Source organism: Phyllostomus discolor, assembly GCF_004126475.2.
Source record: "Phyllostomus discolor isolate MPI-MPIP mPhyDis1 chromosome 15 unlocalized genomic scaffold, mPhyDis1.pri.v3 mPhyDis1_scaffold_37, whole genome shotgun sequence".
NCBI lineage: Eukaryota > Metazoa > Chordata > Mammalia > Chiroptera > Phyllostomidae > Phyllostomus > Phyllostomus discolor.
Genome location: NW_023397493.1, coordinates 63,558 through 73,998, shown reverse-complemented (window position 1 = coordinate 73,998; position 10,441 = coordinate 63,558). Strand labels below are relative to the sequence as shown.

At 44.0% G+C, this 10,441-nt stretch overlaps 1 long non-coding RNA gene across 2 annotated transcripts; it reads right to left on the bottom strand.

Moving 5' to 3' along the window:
• Positions 1–411: 411 nt before the first annotated feature.
• LOC118498630 lies at positions 412–10,023 on the bottom strand. 2 transcript variants are annotated; one of them, XR_004901112.1, is made up of 3 exons: positions 9,948–10,015; positions 9,538–9,844; positions 412–422 (listed from the first exon to the last, which is right to left on the bottom strand). It is a non-coding gene; the product is annotated as an uncharacterized LOC118498630 (long non-coding RNA). The 2 variants fall into 2 exon arrangements; XR_004901113.1 differs by lacking the exon at positions 412–422 and adding an exon at positions 2,043–2,193 and having other exon boundaries at positions 9,817–9,844; positions 9,948–10,023.
• Between the last annotated feature and the right edge of the window lie 418 nt (positions 10,024–10,441).

Genomic DNA, 10,441 nt, shown 5'->3' with positions numbered 1-10,441 from the left:
TCCTTCAGTGTGAGATAATGTAAGCCAGGTGTCCCTGTGGTGTGGCATCTGCATTGAACTCCTTCAGTAGCCCTCCAGCAGTGGCACCTGCCACAGTGTCTGTGAAGCTCAGAGCAGAGCAAGCACCAGTTTCTCCTGGGACACATTCACAGCCTCCTTGGGCCATGGGATGTGGCTTCATGTGACCACAGTGAGATGTGCTGGCCATTCCCCAAGGACATCTGTCCTATGACCATCTGCCATCTGAGACTGGAAGACAGTACAGTGGTTGCTGACACTTGGCTATTGTATGGGTGAAGGGGGAATATATGGGTTAGAACACATCATGGCCTTGCACAAGCTCCCCAAGTCCATCCAGCACAGGGTTCCAGGTGGCCACTTCAACACAGCCAGTGGGAAGTCCCCTTGCTTGCTAGTATGCCCTGGGGGTTTCTCCCAACAGGGTGTGGCAGGCTTTACTCAATGTGCTCCTTATATCCTAGAGTATTCTGCTGGGTTGGACTCCATATAGTCATCTCTATAGTAATCAGGTTTCCACTACCATCTTCCTGACCCATGGACACTGCAGAGGGCAATGTCCATGTATGTCTCCTACCCGAGCACTGTGACTGTTCATGCCAATCAGAGAAATGAGCCTGTGATTCAGCTGACTGAGCTGATTTTCTCTTACATTATACCCCAATATTTTCCAACATTCCCAGTGTGGCAGCGTTTCACATCCATCTAAAAATACTTCCTGTTACCCAAGCAGCACTATGGTGCTCATTTGGGAGAAGTTCAAGGACAAGTAGCCACGTGGCAACAGGAACTGACAGAGACCACTGTTCTCCAGGGTCAGCTACAGGAGAAGACTGGCTCCCTGACCAGGAACATGAGGAGCAGCCTCTAGCATTCATCTGCTGTCACAGACCAGCAGTTATCCACATTTTAGTACAGAGCCGTTCTGGGCAGTTGTCCTGAGGGAATTGCTTGTCTCTCAGGTCCATGGCTTTGCGGATATTTTAGGTTCTAAATCATTTCATTTACTTCAGTCATAGGGGGCTTTGCATGGTAAATAGTCAGCATACAATTGTCTATACCTGGTATTCCTGCACCCTTTTATTAGGGATTTTTTTTTATTAAAATTCCAGTGTTTTACACAGGTGAACCCTAGAGCTCCATCACATGGTCCAGTCTGCATGAGTGCAAGTTGTAGATGCATTCTCAGTCATGTATGACTGTGAATACTGGTGACTAAATGTGAATATCAAAGGCATTGCAGGTGAGAATTGAGACACCACTGGTCATTATGCACACTCCCTTTCAAAGGGGTCTTCTCTGGGTCTGTCATGTAGGAGCTAGTGATGTTCCACATGTGGACTCTGAGTTCTCCACGTCTAGCAGATTAGTAGGTACTGAGTTCTCTTTTGTTCCAGGGGCAGACAAGAGTGTCTGTTTGGTTTTCAGTGTCTGGAGAGTGTCACAGTTTCCTCTTACCAAAGAGTACTGACAAAGTCCTCATTTCTACAGGACCCTGGACCTGTGATGGATTTATCAAGCATGTGCCATTTCTGTGTTCCACCATTTCATTAAAGTCAGTGCATATTTATCTTCAATGCTGTGCATGTCGTTATAATGCATCATCACACTTAGGACCAGCATCAAGTAAACATACTTCTACGATTCGTGGTAATCTAATGAATCATATAAATATCTATCGTTTCTGTAAATGGATGTTACAAACCTTCCCCAATGAAAGCAAATTGCCGCGGGTTATTTGCTTTCAAGCTCAGGTAAAGAAAAATAATATTTGCTAAGCATAATCACTGTAGGTCCTGAACACCCCAAGGTGCCATAGGTGCTCCATGCAGCCCAGCCTTTCTGTCTCCAGCAGGGAGGTTTATGCCTGGGCTCAGGCTGAATTCCCCTAACTGTGTTGGCAGTGCAGTAATACAGGACCATGCCCTCAGGTTCCAGGCTGTTCATTTGCAGGTACAGCATGTTCTTCTCATTGTCTCTGGAGATAGTGAGTCAACCTTTTACAGAATCTGCATTGTATTTCTGATTCCCATCATACTATATAATTGTCACCCACTCCAGCCCCTTCCTGGGAACCTGGTGGACCCAGTGCATTCTGTAGCTACTGAAGGTGAATCCGAAAGCCACACAGGAGAGTCTCAGAGACCCCCGATGCTGCACCAAGCCTCCTCCAGACTCCTTCAGCTTCACTTCACACTGGACACATGCAAACACAAAAATATGAAGTCAGGAACCTTCTACTGGTCAACTCTTTCTCTCAGTCATATTATCTCACATACCAGTATCTGTCATTCTCCATAAATTATCTCTTAAAATAGCAACAGGTAAAACCCAGCTGAGCCAAAACTCCAAGGTGAATGGTCTGTGTCTTGTCCTGAGCAGGGAGTGGGGACACATGTGAATCCTGGCCTGAGCTCCTGTCCCAGAGCTGCAGGATCAGGGTTGGGCTGCTTTTCATGAGCAGAGGGGCCCTATTTGCATATCCTCCTTCTATATATGGACCTCTCGGGTTGGAGGGTGACATTAAGGACATGGTCCCAGAGTGAGAACTGTCCAAGGAACTGTGTCTTTAATTTTCTCCCTATGCCTCCCCAGTTTGGCTCAGTTTTTCAGAGTTTCCTCCTATTACCAAAATTTTGCTGGTCCATTCCCTTGTCAGTGTGTGTAGGGGAAGCAACCAATATCTACCATCTATCTATCTATCTATCTATCTATCTATCTATCATCTATCTATTATCTATATTTGTCTGCATTTATCTCTATCTATTTCTCACTCAAAGCAATGAAAAATATATTCCTGTGAAAATAATAAAATAATAATATGAAAATGAAAATTACTTCCTTTGTTTGGTTCTGTAGCCTCCCTGGATACCCCACAGATCTAGGCAAGGCAGGACAGTGATTTATAGGAAATTTTCATGAAAATGACATGATGTAAAATGAGATATTCCTTTGAAATCACTAGCAATGAACACACCAGTGATAGTCAACCCTCACAATCAGAGGGGCAATTTAAAGTGTAGGACGTTTTTATTCAGTGTCCAGGAAGTACCATCTGACACCACTTCCTATACAAAGTGATCAGCAACTGAACTAAGAACAGAGTGTGACCCTAGCACAACCCCACCTGCAGTAAAGTGGAGTAAATGCTGGAATTTAAGGGTCAGGCTCAGCCCATGTTTCAGAATCTTGGAAAGAGCCTGACATTCCTGAGCTTAGAATTTTCACTAAGTAAATTATTAGATTTTAGATTCCTTAGATTCTTTAGATTCCTAGGGGGGGTTAGAATTCAGATTCTTAGGGGAATTCAGTATCTTCTTCATATGTGGAAGTGATTATGGAAGTGGATTAACTGACTACTTTTCTCAGTCTAGTATTTGTTAGGGTGACCAGTACACAATCTGTGAAAGAATTTTGAAAGAGACTAAAATGAAGAGTTAGGCTTTATTCACTTTCCAAGGGAGGAAATGGGCTTAAGTGTGTAGACTTACATCAGCAGCACAATGTAGGGGCTTGATGTTTTATTGAATTAAAAAATGGCGTGTGTATGTTACAGTTGTATGGCCCCTGGGATGTTGGTGGTGTTGCAATACAGAAAGTTCCAGTTGGTTTTGCATAAACTGCAGGTTGATCCAACCTTATATTTTCCATGCAGCTGTGGGCCAGTTAGTCACCTTCTGTTCTTGCTTTGCCAGTAGTTCCCAGTTCTGGGGACACAAGCTCAGAAGAGTAAACTAATAGTCAGGCTTAACAATATCATGAGCCTACTCAGCAAATGGTTCCACGATAGTGAATGGTGCCAGCTTTGTCTGTTCGGTGAATTGGGGGTTCAGAAGAAGGAAAATGAGGAGAATTTCCTAGCATAGACTTGCTCACAGAAGAGGGAACTTCAACCCTGACAGGAAATCCTCACTCCCAGTCTCTCTTCTCCTGGCTTCTAGGGATGGACATTGAGGTCCAAGGATTCTGTGGTCTCCTGCATGTCATATATTGTTCTTACTGCATAAAAAGGCATTTTATTAAATAATTAATGCATAATTCTTCAGTCAGAATTATAATGCAGAATTACATTAGAATTACATGCTTCATTTTCCCATTTTTTAATTGGCTTAATAAATCTTTGGATCAAATCTATTTAATGTAAAGGTATATATATTATCAATATTTTATCTGGCTCTCTATTGAGTGGTTAAAAAAAAAAAAACTCCCCTGTAATATGTCAGCTTCCGTTGTCCATATTTGTTTGATACAGCAGCCATAGCGACTAGAACAGACTCTCGTAGCTGCTGGAAAAATTACCCATAACCTGAAGGGGACTTTGGAAATAGGTAAAGTGACAATGTTAGACTTTCTCTGAGTAGCAAGAGGAATATGCCTCATTTTCATGAACTGAGTTACTAGACATATGGGTGTAAAGACTTTCTATGTGAAACCCTAGAAGAAAGTATAAAGCATGGTCGAGACAGATTATGTCATCTTAGAGAATACCTAAATAATTAGAAACACAAGTTGGTTAGAAAGAGCAAGTTTGGAATTCTACAGGTACAGATCAACAGAAATAAGGAACATGCCATTGCACACGGGTGGAGAGGGGATTCCTTGAAACACACCAACACATTTTCACTGTGTGGCTATTAAATAAGGTAACAGTGTCACAGATTCCAGGTAATCAGACGTGGACACTTTTGGTATTTTTACAGATCTGGTTACAGCATGGATCTCACAAGGTGCGTAATTCACTGGTGCTCCATTCATGAAAATTCTCACCAGTTACAGGGAAGAGAGGACAATCCTGCCTGGAGGAGCCATGGTGGTGGTGTGTCCATATGAAGAGTTATAGTTTCATAGGACCAACACCCCTGTCTCAGATCATCATCATCATTATCTTTTTCACTTCTATCATTGTTTGCTTACTTATAATCATACATTTCATTTTCTGTGCACATGGTGGTTGTCCACACATAACGTCTCCTTATTTCACATCTGTTCCTTGTTTACAGGTGTTAGGAGGAATAGGTAGAGACCTCTATTTCAGTTTGTGTTTCACTGCTGACAACTGATGGGTCATTCCTGTCTCTTCTCCATCTGCCCCACACAGGAAATTTCATAAGAAAGTGTGTTCTCCCCTTAGGTGTCAATGGGAGATGGAAACATGCTACTCTAAGCAGAAGTCCTCTCTACCACTACATCGAAAAAAAAATAAGCTCTGAGACAGTTTACTTCAATGACTCTGTCAAAACATGTCTGACTTGCAGGAGGGGTTACCATCCATCTTCTTTGTTCACCACTTTCCCACTACTGTTTCATGTTAACCCTTGAGCAGGCTCTGGTGGGAAAGCTTGTCCATACTCTACTTTATGAAACCATTGGTCCTGGTTTTCAAGGAAGCTGCTCACAATATGTGTATTTTCATTTACATTTATAAATAAATGATGCTCTCATTATTACTGTGAGGCATCCAAAAGTCCCATGAGTTGGGGTTGAAGGCAACAGACACAGGAGAGCTTCGTTCATAACTAAGCCTGGTCTGAATGCTGAGGACCTAGGTGCCCAAGGCAGGAGAAGACTTCTGCCCCACATGCAGATTCCAGGGCAGAGGTTGGAAGGGTTTAATATTTTTCTTTCACTGTTTGTTCCCATGAGTCCCTCGGAGAAGTGGAGGGTGCCCACCTATATTGGTGAAATCAGTCTTTCTGAGACACCAGTTCACAGGCCTGAATCACCTGTAAATAAACTATGTACAAACCAAGAAATAACTTTCAACTACATCTTTGGACAACTTGTGATCCAGTCAAACTAAGATGAAAACCAACTGTCACAACAAATTTAGGGGAAGACTTCCAAGTTCAAGATCACATGTGTCTGCCTGGTCTATTTAGATAGAGGAGAAGCATCCACTTTAGATTCATGGTGGTGATTGCTTTCTTAGGTATCTATATGTTCAATGTCAGATAGAGAGGAAAGTTGTGGGCCAGAGATGAAACCAAGCCTTTATCATCTTCCAAGTTCCCTGTGCCTGCAGAACCCATGGGCCCTGGGCACCTCCTGTTCTTTGCAGCCCCCCCCCTACAAAATCTTTTGGAATTGTGTCTGGGCTCATAAAGGCTTCCCCTCTCTGTGTCTCCCATGCAGTAATATAGGTAAGTGCTCTTGCTCTCATTTGCACATAAGTGGTGCTTTTGGAATCCTCTCTTGTGATGGTGATATTGTTTTTCACTGATGCAGTATATTGTGTAGTGTGATGGTAAGTCTTTTTCTAATAACACCTACCCACTTCAGTCTCCTTCCTGGATTCTGGCCAATCTGGGTTATATAATAGTCACTGAAACTGAATCCAGAGCGTTTACTTCAGAGTCTCAGAGAACCCCTGGCTCTCTCAGGTGTCCCCCATCTCCAACTCATACTGTGCATCTGCAGACAGGATATTCTCATTAGGAGTGCCATACACACACAGAAACTCAAATCCCCAGATTCTTTGTAATGTTATATGTAAAAGCATCAGAGTAAGTGCCCATCTCAGCCCAAAGTTCATGATGTCTCCTATGTGTTAATTGCAACAATGAATGCAAACTACAGAGACCTGGGGCCTGGGTCTGCTATCTCAGAGATGTAGTGAAAGTGATGAGGGCCGGCTTATCAGCACACAGAGCACACCACTTGCATGTGATGCTCCCCTTACGGGCAGAGAAGTGAAGTTCATGGGTGAGGGTCCCCACTCAACTCAGAGGAACAAACACACTCATTGTGATAGTTGGAATTTTATAAGAGGCTGGTTAGTCTGTGTGCTGTAGAGTTATTATTATTGTTACTAATTTCTACCATCTTTCAGGTTAACACAATTTAATTTACAACATGACACCTGCACCGTGTTTCATGCTTTTCAGCTCAGGATAAATTCCCTGTATGCCCTTGCCCATGTGTTGACACACAGAGAGGTTCATCCCCATAGTCAGCCTCCTGGGTGTGAGGTCAGTGGTCACTGCAAGGGCTGCTCTGGGAATTTCAAGAAAGAATCCATGCCCACTATATTCCTGTGCACTGAGTCCATCAGCGCCAAGGAAGAGAGTGGGAAGAAGCAAGAAACACATGCAGTGCACTTTATTTCCCCTGGACACCCTCTGTGCTCAGTCATGTTCCCCTCTTCCCACAATGACTCACTGACTCTGACATCAAGCGACTGAGGTCAACGCAGCACAATAATGGTTTTTCAGTAAGGGGTCACTCTGATCCAAATGCCACACCGCCATTATTATATATACTCTCTGGGAAGTTTCAAAATGTGGCATGATTAGTTAATGTGATAAAAACTAAGTAAACCCTCCAATACCCTAGTCCCTAACACCACAGCTCCTGAGTGGTGTTAATGTCCACACCTTCAAGAACATCAGCCATGTCCCTGTGATGCAGTGACTGGGAGGACCATGTATTTATGGATCTTACCTCCATTGAAATCTGGATCTGGCTCCATGCTGATGTGATAAATACTGAAATAGTTAATGGATGATAACCACTTCTAATGCTGCCGTCCTGCTACATGTGTTTCGGACCCTCCTATGATCTACAACCAGGAGAATTTCTATGTAGAAGAAAACACCAGAGAAAAACTGCCCTTAGATATCACTGGAAGGACACTCATGCTGTGCCTTTTACAACAAATATGGCAGCAAACCTCAAGGGAGTCAGCACTTGTGGTCATGTTACACTACAACACTAATCCACCCAGGGAGTGATAATAAACTACTGTGGACTGGGCCATTGCCAACAACAGAAACTTATTTCTCTTAGACATACTAGTGGGAAATCCAAGAATAGATGCTGGCAGATTTGATGTCTAGTAAGAACCCGCTTACTAGTTGTCTATTTGTTCACTGTTATAACAGAGTGAATTGGAAAAGGGAGCCTCTGGATTCCTCTGTTAAAAAGGGTCCAAATACTGTTCATGAGAGCTCCACCTGAGGACCACCACCTGCCTCAAGGCCCCACCTCCAAATATCACCCCATGGGCCTCTGATTTTAATGTGTGAGTTTTTGAGTAACACAATCACGATCTCACAACAACAAATGAATCAAATCATGATTCCATCCAGATAGAAAGCTACACCAGTAGAGGTCCCCAAACTTAGGATGCCCACAATTCTGTGGGAGGTTCTCACCTTTGGGAGCAGAAAGGTGAGCTAAGTCCTTCAAAACAAACTAACATCCTTGTAGAGTGGATAGGTTCTGTGCTAGAATTGGAACTAAGATGTCATGTAATGCATTATTATTTTCATTATTGCTTATATGTAAACATTATCCTCATTTTCTAGGGAATGGGATAATTTTCTACCCCTAATGGTTGGCAGCTCTGTGTTCTCACTCATGTTTTCTAGGTGTTCAGTGAAATAAGGAGCCAGACTAGTGTTTGATGCTGAAATGTCAAGGTTCACCCCTCTCCTTCTGTGCACACTTGGGAAATCTGAAGTGAAAGTTTTTTTTTTTTTCTTTAGTTTTCATTTATTTATTTTGAGAAAGAGAGGGAGAGAGGGAGAGAAAAAGCAATGTGTGGTTGCGTCTCACATGACCCCCACTGGAAACTTGGCCTGCAACCCAAGTATGTGCCCTGACTGGGAACCGAACCTGCGACCATTTGATTCACAGCCTATGTTCAACCCACTGAACTACACCAGACAGGGCAGTAATCTTTATAGTTTGATACAGGTGGTGATTGAAACCATAAAAATCCCTCTTGTGAACAAGAAACTACCCGATCTTGTCACAGATAAACAATAAGAACCTGAATCAGGCTCCTTACCTGGTGTGATCCAAGTATCCCTGAGCTACTGAAAGGTCTGCCCTGCTCTCAACAGACTCCTCAGTGAAGTGGCAAACTTACTCATAGACCCTCTGTGTAGGAGACACCCTTATTATCCATACCAAGGAACAGTGAGGTGTCCCCATACCTCCACATAATGTCAACTGCCATCGGTTTCATAGACATGGACTCAAAACCATAATTGCCCCAACCAAAGTTTTTGTCCTTGGTGTTGGGTTCATACACAGTTGGTGCACACTGTCCACCATGCATGTATCCTTTTGCTGAGCAGCATGGACTCTGAGAGATTGCTGCACTCCTGAGACCAATAAAGCTTCCTGTTGAATTCAGCTGAGGTGGTTCAGAAGGTTGGGTGATTCAATAGAATAGGAGTAAGCAAATGCAGGTGACTCTCTGACTTTGATCATGTGAGAATGTTTTCCTCCGATGAAATCAAGTCTCTGTAATTCAGACACTGAAGAGGTCAGCACAGAAGCATGAAGGGACGGAAGCTCCCAGAGGGAAACTGCTTTGTGTGTGTGTGTGGAGAGTTAACCTCACACCTGACAGAAGACAAACCCTTAAATCTGCATCTGGCTACTCCCAAGTTGCTCCCAGTGATCATTTTGACCTGAGCGCCCCCTGGTGCCCTGAGCATTCCCAGCAGCCCAGCCATTTTGTCTCCTACAGGGAGTTTTATGCCTGGGCTCACACTGACTTACTCTCACTCTGTCTCCTGCACAGTAATACATGGCTGTGTCCTTGGCTCTCAGGTTGTTCATTTGCAGGTAGAGCTCATTCTTGGAGTTGTCTCTGGAGATGGTGAATCGACCCTTCACAGAGTTGGCGTAGTATGTGCTACCAGCACTATTAATGTGTGAGACCCACTCCAGCCCCTTCCCTGGAGCCTGGCAGACCCAGTTCATCCAGTTGCTACTGAAGGTGAATCCAGAAGCTGCACAAGAGAGTCTCAGAGACCCCCAGGCTTCACCAAGCCTCCCCCAGACTCCACCAGCTGCACTTCACACTGGACACCTGCAAACACAAAGATGTCATATCAGGAAACTGTCACACATTCAGTATTTCTCTCAGTCATATCCACTCTCATACTCAGTGTTTCTTGTTCTCTACAAATTACCTCTTAAAATTGCAACAAGAAAAACCCAGTTGAGCCCAATCTCCATAGTCAATGGGCTATGTTCTGTCCTGAGCAGGGGCAGGGGACACCTGGAAATCCCGGGATCGGCTCCTGTCCTAGATCCACAGGCTTGGGGCTGGGCTGCTTTTCATGAGCAGAGGGACCCTATTTGCATGCCCTCCTCCTATATATGGACCTCTGGGGTTGAGGCATGCAGAGAGGTCTCTGAATCTGTAAAGGAGTTCATGTCCCATGAAGTGTACTCATGACAGTATTTAAATAACTACACAGAGAATCCTGAGCAGGGCTTGGTCATTTCCAAAAAGCCACCTCTGTTGACAATGAGTCAAGCACCTGGGTCTCTTCCCTCCCCACTGGCCCCACTGCTCCCCTGACCCTAATCTAGGGCAGGGTGGGACACACCCTTGAGGTTGTAGCACCCCCTTACTGTAATAAGAGCATGACTGAGTGTCTGTATCTAGGGTTACCTACCC